This window comes from Heptranchias perlo, chromosome 30 (genome assembly GCF_035084215.1).
Source record: "Heptranchias perlo isolate sHepPer1 chromosome 30, sHepPer1.hap1, whole genome shotgun sequence".
NCBI classification, from domain to species: domain Eukaryota; kingdom Metazoa; phylum Chordata; class Chondrichthyes; order Hexanchiformes; family Hexanchidae; genus Heptranchias; species Heptranchias perlo.
The window spans coordinates 20465540-20481482 of NC_090354.1; the positions used below are offsets into that span (position 1 = coordinate 20465540).

The 15943-nt window shown below is 38.9% G+C and overlaps 1 protein-coding gene across 5 annotated transcripts in view; it reads left to right on the forward strand.

Moving 5' to 3' along the window:
- spop (speckle type BTB/POZ protein) overlaps nucleotides 1-15943 on the forward strand; it is a 122446-nt gene that overhangs the window by 29734 nt on the left and 76769 nt on the right. For all 5 annotated transcript variants that reach the window (XM_067969028.1, XM_067969029.1, XM_067969027.1 and 2 more), the window contains one exon: nucleotides 14881-14968. The gene's annotated coding sequence lies outside the window, so the exon portion shown is untranslated. The remainder of the gene's footprint in view (nucleotides 1-14880; nucleotides 14969-15943) is intronic.

The window sequence follows — 15943 nt, forward strand, 5'->3', positions numbered from 1 at the left end:
TTCCCCTTTATTTACCCTCCTAGTTACATCCTCAAAAAACTCTGATAGGTTTATAAAACACGATTTTCCATTCATAAAACCATGTTGACTCTGCCTAATCATATTATGTTTTTTTTTTAAGTGCCCTGTTACCCCTTCCTTAATAATGGATTCCAGCATTTTCCCGACGACTGATGTCTGGCTAATTGGCCTGTAGTTCCCTGTTTTTCCTCTCTCTCTCTTTCTTGAATAACGGGGTTACATTTGCTACCTTCCAATCCACCGGGACCGTTCTAGTCTGTAGGGAATTTTGGAAGATCACAACCAATGCATCCACTATCTCTGCAGCCACCTCTTTTAGAACCCTAGGATGTAGGCCATCAGGTCCAGCGGATTTATCAGCTTTTAGTCCCATTAGTTTCTCCAGTACTTTTTCTCTGCTGACAGTAATTTCTTTAAATTCCTCACTCTTATTAGCCCCTTTGTTCCCCTTTGTTCCCCACTATTTCTGTTATGCTTTTTGTGTCTTCTATTGTAATACAGCTTTTGTAAGCCCATTCAGTTTAGGTGATTGTGGTTCTTGGGCCACTCATACTACTGCTGTGCTGAGTAGGATGAATATACAGTACAGAGTTAACCAAGAAAGACTATCAGAAATGGTCCTATTAGATTCTGATTTTTCACTTGTTTCTGAGCTGCATCTGATTATCTGTCTGCCTTGCTTGATTTTATATTTTAAAATTCAAAAATTCTAGCTGCCTTATTGTCTAAACGCACCCTAGTGTGGTGAATATGTACCATGAAGTTCCAAGGTTTGATCTGTGGTCTATGTTGAGCTGTCTCATCTCAGGCAAGGTGGCAGTAGTGCCCTTGAGGATGGTAAAGATTATCTGATTGTTGTCCAGTGCTCCCTGCTGGAAAGTGCACAAGTGTGAAAGCCAAATAAGGATGTGATCAGGCTAATCTGCTATGAGGTTAATACTGGAAGTCTCCAGCATCTGTGAACTATACTTCACCATGTTGGAGCATGGAATGTTTTGCTACAGGAAGTAGTTTAGATGCAGAAGTAGTTTAGGTAGAGACCAGTGCATCTTTTAAGGGAAAAGTGGATAATTATTTGAAGCAGAGGAAGATACAGGTCTATGCTAGAACAATCCAAAACTGCCCTGTTTTCTCCTCAAAGAGCTGGCACAGATACAAGGGCCAAATGGCCGACTTTGTGCTGTAAACTCCTATGGTTCTTCAGCAGAGAAGAGGAAGAAAAATCTGGATTCGCCATATTTCTTCTCTGCCTGTGTTACTTTTACAAATTATTTTGATATGGAGAAATACTTTACATTTTATGACAACATGCAGATCTGTTTTCCTCACTGTGCTCATCCTGTCTGCAAATTCTATCCTGATATAGTTATCTTGTACTCACTGCTGAATGCATTGTTTTATTATGAGGCCCAATTCAAGGCAAGTGAGAAGCAACTTTCTGTTGATTTGAACAAGCAGCAGTTAAAGCTGACGCTATTAAGTAGTGCATGTTAATTAGGGAATGCACTACTTTGACGAGGGGATTTGTGTTCACAACCTAGTTGCAAAATCCGCCAAAGTATGTGTGGTAGAAACATCAGTTTATTAGTGAATTATCTGGCCCATCTCAAGATTTTTAAAACTCAGTGTTTCATTGCAAATGTATATTTTTTATGATAAATCTGTTGAATTTTGTTGCCGTGCTAGCGAGCAAGCCGTTGTCTGTAATTGTTATGTTAAGAAAAATCTTAATAAACGTTGTAATTCATGCTTCCATGATAAAGTATGGCATGATGTATATTGTTGTTAATTTGACTGCTTGTGACACTTGACGTTTGAAATGCTTAACTAAACTTACAAAGCGCAATTTCAAATTAGTAAGGGGTTACCGGATAATGATTGGGAGGAGGAATCCTGGACACTATCCCTAGCCCAAGGACACTGAGGCTAATTGTAGTGTCCCTGTTGTCATTCTGGCTAGGATCAATTAAAGCTGCTTCTGTATTGGCCTTGTTTTAATTTGGATTCTGGGATACTGATGCCAGTGAGCAGTGTCCCAATATTTACAGTATCAAATCTAGCTCCTGTATCCTGGTGGCGGGCTTATGGACCTAGGACTGGGTCTGTGAGTCAACTGCTGGTATAAAGGAGCTGAATTTAGTAGCTTGAATGCCAGAACCCGATTCATGATCACGTTGCCAGGATCTGAATTAAAATAAGACTAGTAGTATATTTGGATTTTCAAAAGGCATTCGATAAGGTACCACACAAGAGGTTGTTATACAAGATTAAAGCTCATGGGATTGGGGGTTATATATTAGCATGGATTGAGGATTGGCTAACGGACAGAAAAGAGAGTAGGAATAAACAGGTCATTTTTGGGTTGGCAGGTTGTAACTAGTGGGGTGCCACAAGGATCAGTGCTTGGGCTTCAGCTGTTTACAACATATATCAATGACTTAGATGAGGGGACAGAGTGTAATGTATCCAAGTTTGCTGATGATACAAAGCTAGATGGGAAAGTAAGCTGTGAGGAGGACGTAATGAGGTTGCAAAGGGATATAGACAGGTTAAGTGAGTGGGCGAGAAAGTGGCAGATGGAGTATAATGTGGGGAAATGTGAAATTATCCACTGGTCGGAAGAATAGAAAAGCATAATATTTTTTAAAAGGTGAGAGACTAAGAAAAGTTGGTATTCAGAGGGATTTGGGTGTCCTTGTACATGAATCGCAGAAAGTTAACATGCAGGTTCAGCAAGCATTTAGGAAGGCAAATGTATTTTGCCTTTATTGCAAGGGGATTGGAGTACAAGACTAAGTAAGTCTTGCTGCAATTGTACAGGGCTTTGGTGACACCATGCCTGGAGAACTGTGTACAGTTTTAGTTTCCTTACCTTAGGAAGGATATACTTGCCTTAGAGGCGGTGCCACAAAGGTTCACTGGATTGATTCCTGGGATGAGAGGGTTGTCCTTTGCAGAGAGATTGCGTAAACGGGCCTATATTCTCTGGAGTTTGGAAGAATGAGAGGTGATCTCACTGAAACATATAAGATTCTAAGAGACTGTTTCCCCTGGCTGGAGAGTCTAAAACAGGGGGGCATAGTCTCAAGATAAGGGGTCTGCCATTTAGGACTGAGATGAGGAGGAATTTCTTCACACAGGATTGTGAATCTTTGGAATTCTTTACCCCAGGGGGCTGTGGATGCTCAGTCATTGAGTCTTTTCAAAGCTGAGATCGATAGATTTTTGGACTCGAGGGGAATCGAGGGATATGGGGTAGGGCGGGAAAGTGGAGTTGAGGTAGATCAGCCGTCATTTTATTGAATGGCGGAACAGGCTCGAGGGGCCGTCTGGCCTACTCCTGCTCCTATTTCTTATGTTCTTATAACAGCACAATACTGCCAATCACAATGAAAGCTATTACTGAGATCTGTGTGTTCCAGCAAATCCCAAGCCTACATTTGACACATTGAGGCAAATATCTGCAGCAATTACAAATTATGTTCTATTTGAATAAACTTCAAACACTAGATTTGTTTATGTTCCAACAATTAGCAGCTACTGTTTAAAGTCATCTTTATAGGCCGGAGTGATACCACAGGAGTTCAGTGCTTCCAACTCCCAAGATGAGCAACTTGCAATTTAAGCTGGGCTGTCAGTTGGAGTAGAATAAGAAAAGGCCACTGAGTCTACCTTTTGCACTCCAAGCACATAAACTATTGCCTCCTCTTAGTAGAATTATCTTAAAGGACAGGGAAAAGGGTCTTCTACTTTTTTAAGTCACTATACAAGGTGAGGTGGCTACAAAAAAATAGTGACAACCCACACACGCCTCTCAGGGATAAACAGGGTGGCTTCAGACGTGATGAGGAATGTGGACGAGTTAACAAGCTTTAAAAAGCTCGAAACAGGCCTACTGTATTCCTATGATATTATCACCCAACTGGTTGAGAGTGATGTAATCTCTTTCGTCAGTTTTCACATTCTCCTTGGAGATAGTCTACAAGGTTAACCTTTGGAAATGTTCTATATTCTGAGATTTCATTATAAAAAGAGGACATCATATTGATTGTTACAAGTATAACTAATCCATAACTTGTCGCTTGTGTGTTGTATCCAGTCAGGTCCACCATTCTTTTCAGTCCTCTATTTATATAATAACTCACTTTCAGTTGATGAAAAATACAGGACCAAATGGAGAGCCTGACTTATGTTTATGCTTGATGTCAAAGTAACCTAGCTGCATGTAGCAATTCAACTGCTATAGGAGCAGTTAGGGTTGGTCTTGTGATCTGCATGTTTCAGAGCCTGTCATTTGCGTTACTTCTCAGAGTTTTACCTTGATTTCCACCACTCATCCCTTTATTGAAGGTGACGACTCATGCTGGCATAAAATTACACAGACAGTAGAGGCACTTTGGTACCTTGTCAAAATAGTTATTCTTCATAGATATGCCTGGGCTCTAATGCTGGTGAGCTATTCAACAAAAGGTGCAGCCGCGCCCTATCCCATCCTCAGACACCCATATACAAGTACATTCAACTGGGGTCATTGGACAGCAATCGCTACCTCAGATCTGTAGAAGCCCTGTGCTGCCTTGACACCACTGTTGCAACCCCAGTTCAGATCAGCAAACTCAGCAAAGACCAAGGACTGAATTTAGTACCTCCCTGGTTTACATGGTTCAGTATGATACTAGACAACACAGTGAAAAGGGACTATATTTTGCACAGCACAGGAGGAGAGCATTCGGTCCATCGTGTCTGTGCCAGCTTTTGAAAGAGCATCTAAATAGTGCCACTCTCCTGCTCTTTCACCATAGCCCTGCAAATTTCTCCTTTTTAAGTATCTCTCCAATTCCCTTTTGGAAGTTACTATTGAATCTGCTTCCACCAGCTTTTCAGGCAGTGCATTCCAGATCATAACCACTCGTTGAGTAAAAAAAATTCTCATTCCCCCCCCCCCCCCCCCCCCTGTATTTTTTTGTCAATTGTCTGTGTCCTCTGTTTATTAACCCTCCTGCATGTGGAAAGTTTCTCCCCATCTACTGTATCGAAATCCCTCATAATTTTGAACACCTCTATAAAATCTCCCTCTAACCTTCTCTGCTCAGAGAACAGTCCCAATCTCTTTAGTCTCTCCATGTAACTGAAGTCCCTCATCCCTGGTACCATTCTGGTAAATCTCCTCTGCACCCTCTCCAAGGCCTTGACAGCTTTCCAAAATTGTGGTGCCTAGAATTGGACACAATACTCTAGCTGAGGCCTAACCAGTGATTTGTAAATGTTTACCATAACGTCCTTGCTTTTGTACTCTATGCCTCTATTTATAGAGCTAAGGATCCTGTATGTTCAATTTATTTTCTTCCTTGAAACTGAAATTTGACTGCAAAAGAAGAGCAATAGCAACAATGTGAAATCTGGTTATGTGCTGCAAATCTTCATAGTGGAAAGTGGTCCTGTGGAAAAATAAATCTTTGTACTAGCATTATCACAATAATCATTTAACCAATTAATGGCAATGCAACTATTAATATGGACTAATAATCAAGTTTTAATTGCTTGATAGCTACATATTGCACAGCAATCAATATGTTGGATGAGACGATATCAACAACATTCCCCAGAACAAAAAAGAGTTGTCATTATTTAGCACCCTATCATGTTTCTCAGAAACTTTCCAAAGCACTTCACAAATGACAAATTACTTTTGAACTGCAGTGACTTTTGCTGCGTAGGCAGATACATCAGATAAATGATCAGTTAAGCTATCGTTGATGGTGCTGTTGAGGAAGTAATGTCTAGGACACTGGGAAAAACTGCATGTTCTTTGTTGAATATTGTCCACCTGAAGCACACGAACATGCAGACATCCCAGTTGAAGGACAGCGTCTCCAACAATGCAGTACTCTCTGTGCTGCAATGAAGTGTCAGCCCAGATTATATGCTTAAATCCTAGAGTAGGGCTTTAAAACCCTTTGGAAGGCTTGGTGGGAGGCATGATGGCAGATCACTGTCCTTGAGTCCCATTCAGGTACCTATTTCTGGACTGGGTTTTAACATAATAAACTGAAAGCTCATGGAATTCTGAATGAAAGTTTCAAGATTTGCAAGATATTTCAACAATTTAAAAAGACCCTGAGACGTCTGAAATTCAAATGTTGAACTAGCAGATCCACTTAAGCACAACCCCAAAATATAATAAAAAGTAGGCTTTTAAGTTGTATCTTACATACCAATATTTCTAGCTGCGTCTTTCACAGTGTGCGCCTTCCTGATAAGATGATCCATGGTCCCTGGTGATGTAAAATATTTCTTCCAGCAGATTTTTTAACCTAATCACTCATTTTTTTCTTCCTGTAGCAAACAACCATCAGCTGTGAGTGATCTATCTACCTTGCCCTCACAGGCAAATACTTGCTGTAGAAAACCTTTGGTGCCTTTGTTGGATTAACTTTGCGGAAAGCATAAAAAGGACAAAGTAGCTTTGGCAATTTACACTGGAAGCAAAAGCTTCCGCAAAAATATCCCTGACAAATGCTGCAATTTCCCCCAGTCTTCCAAAATAACTATTGAGCGACTTGCACATCATTCTCAAGATCAGATTGTTTACCTACAAAAAGCATTTTCTTTCTACTACTAACCCTGAGAAGCCAATCAGCTAAGAATGGAACTGGGTGTCCACTAAGCAAGAGATGGGACTTGTTTCAAATTGAAAATTACCCCCCCCCCCCCACACCCCGGCAAGAGCCAATTAAACAAATGGCCTCTTGGTTAAAAAAAGTTACCGGCTGATAAAATAAAGTCCAAGTTTCACTGAGAAATTTTATAGGTGCTTGTAAACGTGTTAAATATATAATTCTATCTCTCATAAAACAAAGGCATTACAATATATATACCTAGATCTTACCAGGGTAATTACTGCACAACGGGCTTTTAGAGACGACTGTGTCCACACTGATCTTGAAAGTGACAACTTCCACCACTGCATTGCATTAAACACCTGCAAAAATGCTCCCATAACAATTTACAACGCTCCCTTTGCAAAAGATGACATAGTGGAAGTTTTAGGAAGTCATTTAGAAAATAGTTTCAAATATCATAAAAACTGTAAATGCTGCTCCAAACAGAAAATCTATAATTTTGGAATATAAGCTTAATTACAGTTTAATACCATCTGCAGAATATAACCAAAAAGAGTAACATGTACAAATGTATTTAAATCAGAATATTCATTAGTGGTCTGGTGAAAATTCTATAAAGTACTTTCGCCTTTACTCAGCAGACAAGTTATTTACAGAGGGAAATATGAAGTTTCACTTCTCCCAAATATGTCCATTCTCAAAGCATTGGTAATAAGTAGTCTGATTCATTACATGGTTTTACAGCTAGACAAGAGGGCATTCAGGTGGTTGGTTCCCATTGTGTTCCGTTTTTAAACTTTTTCTGAGAATCTGGGTACAATCACAGATAATATAAAAATTGAAAACTCCTATTTTAGCAATTTAAACCTGTTGGAACTTGTGATAAACTTACTTCACTGCTGCCATTTTGAAAATGTCATAATTTCTAAAATAGTGGCCATTATTCAGTTCTTATACATGATTGCATTTTGGAAAAATTCCAGGACAGTTGCCCTGAATAATGTACATCTTTTTTGCTTTAGTAGTGATCACAATACCTACCACACCCTAACACTCATTCACAAATAAGAGCCTTAATGGAAACTTAGCATTTAGATACATGGGTATCTCCTACCATTTTTTTTCCAAAAGCAATCCAGAGTCCAATATATTGCAATCCCCACAAGTATTATCATTTAAACACCATTTGGGATGCTACTGCTGCAGATAGGACAGGGGGATTCAGATCACTGCTCTCTTTGGCAATAGCAGCCTATGAAGAGGTAGCAGATGTGCCTGCAACTAAGTGAAAGCCCACGTACACCATTTTCAGAAATCACTGACCATCACCTTTTTGGGGATATGAATGCTGTGTTCGCCGTTTTGTTCATTTAATGTAGCTTCAACACTCAGACTGGGTTTGAAGCTTTGTTGCTAGTTCCAATTCCCATTTTGCGCTTATATGGGTGAGGATTGTTAATGCTGGGAAATGGAGCAATTTCCGTTTCCAGTTGCCCAGTGTCAGCATCGTGTGCTCCAAGTTCAGGCATAGCATAGATAGATGCAAAGTAAAGCTCTCTCTACTCCTCTTCAATATCAATGGCATTTACAACTGCACAGTGAGAGATTTTCATTTCTCACACCGGACATCCATGTCACCAAAGTGAAATTATGAATTCAGTATGACTATTTTGTGCTATGGCTACACAAATTCATTCAAAATAGAACCCTTATAAACAGATAAGCTAGATTCAAATCCAGGTACCAGAGATGAAAGGTCAGGATCTAACTCACCGCACCATTACTGTACATTATGAACCTAGCATTTGCTAATACATCAGTTCAAAATTTACTACCAGACTATCTGCTCAAAATTGAAAATTTCAGAAGACACGGCTACATTGAGTTACATTGAATCTACAGCACAGAAACAGGACATGTGGCTCAATTGGTCTATACTGGTGCCCTGTGGGGCCGCCCTGTGGGGCCGCCCCCCCCGGGGCCGGGCCCTCCCACCCGGTGTCCTGTGGGCCCTTCACCTGCCTTCCTGCTCCATGGGCCTCGGCCTCTCCCTGTCGACCCTTCAAGTTTTAATAAAGTATAAACCACTGCCATTCACCAAGTGGAGCGACTACATTGATTTCCCTGTGACCCAGTTAAACCCGTCACATAGGCTCCTGTGATAAATAACACAAAACTTCTTATTAACTTTACACAGAGTTTTACACTTTTAGCTTAATATTTTTTAAGGTGACCTGTTCAGACACATCTGTCTACTCAACTTAATCAGACATAGGAAAACATGAGTGACCTGGAGAAAACAGTACTTTATTTGACTTCCCCGAATGAAAACACTACCTCTCCATCATTTCTCTCTCCTCATAACTGAAAAATCATGATGTGGACGAATCAGGCACAAAATGCATTCCATATTCCATGACATGATGTTGAACCAACGTGCCATAAGACTACATTTAAAAAATATACGATGACAGAAACAAGTACACATTTTCCCAGTTTCAAAGGCATGCTTATGGCAACTTTTTGCAATGCAAATAAGGCTTTAAATACTAAACCGGCACCCAACAGACCAATATCACAATTAGGCACAGGGCATTTACTTCAGGCTTCTTATTTAGACAAATATCCAGAAGATGCAGAACAGTGGAGACAATTTCAAGGCACACAAGAAACCGACAAGGAAGTAGGGCAGAGTCCGTCGATGTAAAAGGGGCATTCTCATATTGGTGGGAAAGGACAAGTGGTATCCAACAGAAATCAGTACCGGAGAGCCAGCTTTTTACATATATAGGGGTGTGAATTTGGGAATACAGTAGTGAATATCCAAATTGCTAAACTAGGTTGTATGGTCAATTGTAGAGAGAAGAGAACAGGATAAGAGGACATAGATTAAGTCAGTATGTCAAATAATGGATGATGCAGTTTAATGTAACCAAGTAGAGGCATTTCACTTTGAATTTAACAATGGCAAATGAGAGTACAAACTAAATGGGGAAGCACAAGGGTGGGAGGGAGTTCTAGATTAACAGAAGGATTTAGAGGTGCAGGTACAGAAGTCATTTAAAAACTAGTTTGCAGGTCAAAAAGCGATCAAAATGCTCACAGTGTGATAGTGTTCATCACGGGATATAGAATATAAAAGAAAGGAAGTAATACTGCAATTATACAAACTGCTTTTGGAAAGTTACAGTTAAACTGCATTTGGAAAATTATATTGTTCTGGGATCACCCTACCTCAGGAAGAATGCATGGGCCTCAGCTACAACAAAGGCATGGGTATATTCCCCAGAGATGAGATTAAAAGTTAATATTATTGAGGTATTTCAAATAACAAAGGCAATTGACAGATTAGAAACGACTGTTCCCTATAGTAGGGCAATAAAGAACAAGAGGATATCATAAAATTCCAGTTAAACTAGTTAAAAGCAAATCCAGAAAGAAATTTGTTCCTGCAAATGGCTGTGTGTGAGAGAAAAACTGCACCAAAAGGCCAGAGATGCAAAGTTAATTGAGATGGTTAAAAAGGAGATAAATACTTAATTGGAAAGTAAATGCATTAAGGGATTATGGAGGAAAGGCAGGGAATTAGAAATATAAAGCTGCATGGCAAACAAACAGTGGAGCGGGTTCAATGGACCAAATGACCCACCCCTGTTCCGATCTTTCTCATTTACTAATTCATTTTTAACAAGCTTTAAAAGCTGTTTTCTCTTAAGTAAAAACATTGGTTGAGTTCCACTGACAACTGGAGTCTGCCAATCTGAGCCAGTAATGAATCAGAATGGTCAAGGTCTTCAAATCAGCAACAAGGTGGTCAAAAGCAGTATTTTCAAGGTGATACAGAGCATATGCAGTCAAAAATAGTGCTGACTTACTGAGGTATATTCTTGTAAGTAAACAAAGCTATAGTCCTCTGAAGTGTTGCTTAATTAACTATGAAAATACTGCAAAAAAGGGCAACGAAAGGCACAAGTTTACAGTCTGTTTAGACTGTCACAAAACACTACTTCATCAAGCTTGAGTAATATTGACAATAGTTTTAAAAACCCAGATCTAACCTGTAACAAGGACTAAATACTATCCAAGTGTAAATTTCACTGCCTACCATATCTGTGTCAAACTGAAAGTACAGCCTACAGCTGTACAAACAATGGCCCTTTCAGTTATTTTGTAGTTTCTTCTTTCAATCCATTGTGGAATTCACTGTAAATTGAATTAAATAACCTTCACCCCTAGCCCTCATCTGGTTAGCCATCCACCAAATAGATTCTACATTTTTGTTCTGACATTTCCCATCCAACAAGTTAACTGAGCAATTCTAATGAGAACTTATCTTGAGACCCTGCTAATCTCAATAACTACTTTAAAACTTAATATCTGTGCATATATAATCAAAAAGTAAAAGAAAGACTACACAATGGAGTAGGGAGAAACAATAAAGATCAGCTTAGGTTCTAGTTTTTTTTATAAACAAAAATTGTGGGTCCTTTTTTTAAAAAAAAGGCTTATAATCTGCATCACTTTTTCCCTCTCCATGCCCTAACCTTGGTAAAATAGGAACTGCAATGTAGGAGATAAACCTACTTGGAACTGCACAGCATAGTAATATAAAAGCTTTATACTATACGTTATTATATAGTATATCTTAGCTGTAGTATCAGTTGTGGTTATATTGTCCCAAGTGCAATATTTAATGTATCCTGATGTGATATAATTTGAAGTTCCACAGTCCAGCAGGATTCTAGATTTTTTTCTTAAAAGATCTGGCTACATTGTCCACATGGAGACTTTGTAATACGAGGTCAAGTGATTTGATATGGTGTACCATCCCATAACACATTCTGTGCCTTGCTATATTTCATACAGTGCAATTTGTTGCCCGTGAAGCACAATTTCAGATTTTAAAAGTCCCAGAGATAGAAAAGTGCCTGTTTTTAAATGCGTTTGGATCATTTACCCTATTTAACATCTGTGTGAATCCATTAGCAGTTTAACCATTCGAAAGCTGTGTAAGTGGTGTATTGTTACTGTTTTTGTATGAACACAGTGATCAGGATAAAAAGGGGTATCAACAAAAATGACTTGCATTTATAAAGCACCTTTAACGTCGTAAAACGTCCCAAGGCACTTCGCAGGAGCATTTTCAAACAAAATTTGATACCAAGCCACACGAGATATTAGGACAGGGGACCAAAAGCTTGGACAGAGAGGTAAGTTTTAAGGAGCATCTTAAAGGAGGGGTCAGAGGTGTAGAGAGCCGGAGGGGTTTATGGAGTGAATTCCAGAGCTTAGGGTTTAGGCAGCTGAAGGCGTAGCCGCCAATGGTGGAGCAATTAAAATCGGGGATGCGCAAGAGTTGGAGGAGCGCAGAGATCTCGGAGGGTTGTGGGGCTGGAGGAGGTTACAGAGATAGGGAGGGGCGAGGCCATGGAGGGATTTGAAAACGAGGTTGAGAATTTTAAAATCGAGGCGTTGCTGGACCGGGAGCCAATGTAGGTCAGCGAGCACAGGGGTTATAATTATTATAATGATGATAATGTGGGTCAGCAGAACCACAACGAATCAATGGACTGATGTGTTACAACTCTAACGTCTGGATACAAAACCTAAATTTCCTTTCTTCTATCAACTGAGTGCTAAGTTGAAGTGCTTACGTTTAACAACCTGTTGATGTGGGCTACCAACCCAAAGAATTTGCATATCTTATTTATTGACTGTGTTGCAATATAAGCATGAACATCATTGGTCTGTTTGAGCAAAGCTAAGAAAAGGCTTAATTTTTTTAATTGTCTATGGTGATTTGCATTGACTACGTGTTGATAGCCTTTCAATAACAGATTTACAAGTCACCGCACAATTATAACTGCTAATGTGCTGAATGCTTGCTTAGTGTGCCTTACATTTATTGTATGGTAGTGAATAATATTTTCAGTGCCCAGTTCATTCATTGATGAGTTAATTCAAATATATGATCTACAGCTCACAGGCATTGTTGAGGCTGCCTTTAACTTATATGAAAATGCCATCCACCCATAATAGTAATTTTGGGGATTAACAAACTTTTTGAATTTCAGAAGGAACATAAGTAGTCCCCTCATTGTTTTTACGTAATATAATTATTATATTATACTACAAAAAAAATCTAAGAAACTATTGGACTGTGGTTAAATTCAAATTATATCACATCAGGTTACGTTAAATGTTAATAAGATAATTTAGTTCAATTTGTCTTTTCTTTGAACCCAGAAAGGCCTCCCGAACTGACACAATCTTGTGTTTCCTGGATGAATGCCAACCATGATGCAAATCTGTAATAGTTTCCAATAACTTGCATAGAGCAAAGAATTGGCTTAAAAACTGCAGGTGAAGCAAAAGAGAAATTAGTTTTGGGGGCGCAGAGGTCATTTCCAACAGCAATATAGGTAAAACAGTATTGTAGATGCAGTGGGAGTAGCAGTAACTTTTAAATCACTATATATAATATGTATTTATATATAGAGAGAGAGAGATACCTCAGCAGAAGACATATTTAGTATGAGAGAATTTGAAGAATCCAGAAAAGTATTAGTTGCAAACTAGCTTCAAAAGTTTTTGAAAGGAATACACCAGACTAAGGCTCTACAATGCCCTCAAAATATAGGAAATACCCCATCAAAATCTATCTTGTGGCTATATTCCCTTTAATAACAAACATTTTCATTTTGTAAAGTCTCCTATGTGGCATCTTATCAAATGCTTTTGAGAATCTATAAATGAATATCTATCACAATCACCTAATCCATACTCTCTGACTTCCTTAAAAAATGCATTTAAAACTATCAAACATGAGCTGTACTTTTAATGCATGGCTATGATGGGGGAAATAAGCAGCATGCAGCTCCCCTGTGGTTCAGTGCAGAAACATAACATTTTGCATTACTGAGCTGCACAGACAAGAGAAATCTTTGATTCTATGCCTGATCTGTGCAGAGCTGCTTTTCTATTAGTAAGAACATAAGAAATAGGAGCAGGAGTAGGCCATACGGCCCCTCGAGTCTGCTGCTCCGCCACTCAGTTAGATTATGGCCGATCAACCACGTCAACTCCACTTTCCCGTGTTATCCCCATATCCCTTGATTCTCTTAGTGTCCAAATATCCATCGATCTCAATCTCGAATATACTCAGCGACTGAGTACTCAAGTGATAGACGGAGATCTAAGTAAATATCCATCTAAATGTTATATTTCCCTAATTGTTCCAGACAAAATCATTTAATTCATAACGTAATTTTCTAAAAAAAAATAAAATGGTTTGTTGTTTTTGACCATCAAAGCACTGGGTTTGTTTGTGATTAGAACTGCATGACTTTCGTTCTCATCTAGAGCCTCATATGTATTCTCACAACGAGTTTCTGATGTGCTAAAATGCACAAGTTTGAAACTACTGACTCAGTTTTTTGGAAATCCAGTGAAATCTTTCAGGAGTTTGCACTTACTTTTTATAGATGCACAACTAAATTAGGTTTTGCTTACTATTGGTATCTAAAGCTCCCTTAGAATATCAATGTTATAAATTTTAAGAAGCTGATGAATACATTTTAGACAATGTTATTGATGGGTACGAGGTAAAGTGGGGTAGAAATCTCTGACCTTTGGGACTGATTCAATTGATGGAATTGGCATTTTCTAGTCCTATATAGTTACATGTTCCTTTACGACATATGGGGCAGGGGTTAGTTTTAAATATGTTTAGTGATACATCATGGGTAACCATGGTCTCCTGGAGCTTACTTGGTTGCCTTAGAGACCCAGGGAGGAATTTCCCAGGAGTTTTTCCTGAAATTAACTATCCAGTGGAGGTGCCAAATGTAGACAACATCTCATCACTGGAAGGGGAGGAAAGTCTGAGTGAAAAGTCAATGTTAGACTACTTTTGGGGGCTCCTTGGTGACTGGTTTCAGAGTAGCAATGGCAGCCTTGGAGCAGGATGCTTGCTGATTCTTTTAGTTGCAGATGACTTGGGGTGACCAAGAAGGAGAGGATACCTAGTTTAACAAGTGGGGGGGGGGGGTCTTTCCTCTCAAAGGAACTTTTGTGCTTCATTGCCTAAATTTACAAATTCTAGAATAAATCCAGCTGTTTTTACCTTGGGTTGTGTTAAGTTGATATCTGAAGTGAATACAGCGCCCACTGACAAATTGCTTTTAATAAAAATAAAACAAAGCAAGCTTAGGTAACTTTTAACTTTTTTTTACAGGCATGGTCCTATCTGAATATCGTGGTTGAGGTTTCCCACGTTAAACTATTGTGTTGGAACACGCAAAGACGGTGATAAGTCAGTGAAGGTGAGTTTTATTCCATTGATCTTTCATTGCATTGAATAAATGGAGGATACAGTATGTTTAAACATTAAATGATTTATTTCCTGACTGGAGGAGGACATAAACCTTATTACTAATTGAGTATTAAGTGAGTTATCGGAGAACTTTAGGGGACGTATATAGGATACATTTGTCCTATAACATGCAGTTAAACAATCTGATTGATATATTCCTATACCTGCAGTTAGATCAAAAGATGCAGTAGCATTTAAGTTTAAATTGTGACTTGATTATTGGAGCTGTCAACCATGATATCAGCAGAATTTATTTTTAATAAAATCACCCGAATCTGTACTTATAATAGAGTACACAGACAGATGTGCTTTTATTTGTCCCTACTCTTATTAGCGGGACATCACAAACAAATGTTCCAAATTTAGACTAGACTAGATTTCTTTCTCCTGTCATGCTTTTAAAAAAAAATGGCCTCTAGTAGATGCGCAAACATATTAACCTGTCCACCGTACTCTACTACTATTCACATGTTTTATTGTACATATTCCAAAAACATTGGCCCAGAAATTGCTGGAAAAGTAATAGCGAATTTACGGCACCCACCATTATTAGTGCATAAAAAAACGGCAGTTTGTGGCGAGGAAGAGATACACCATGAGTTGCGAACTTCAGGAAAGATATATTAGCCTTGGAGGGGGTTTAGTGCAGATTCATCAGAGATATACCAAGTCTTAGAGTTAAATTATGAGGTCAAGTTGCATAAACTTGGTTTGTATTCTTTTGTGGTTAGAAGGTTGAGGGCTGGTCTAATTGAGGTCTTTAAAATGATTTGATAGGATAGATACAAATAAACTATTTCCTTTGGTAGGGGAATCACAAACATGGCGGTATAATAAAATTAGAGCTTGGCCACTTAGGAGTGAAATCAGGAATCATTTTTTTCACTCAGGGTAGTGCAAATTTGGAACTCTTCCCCCAAAAGGC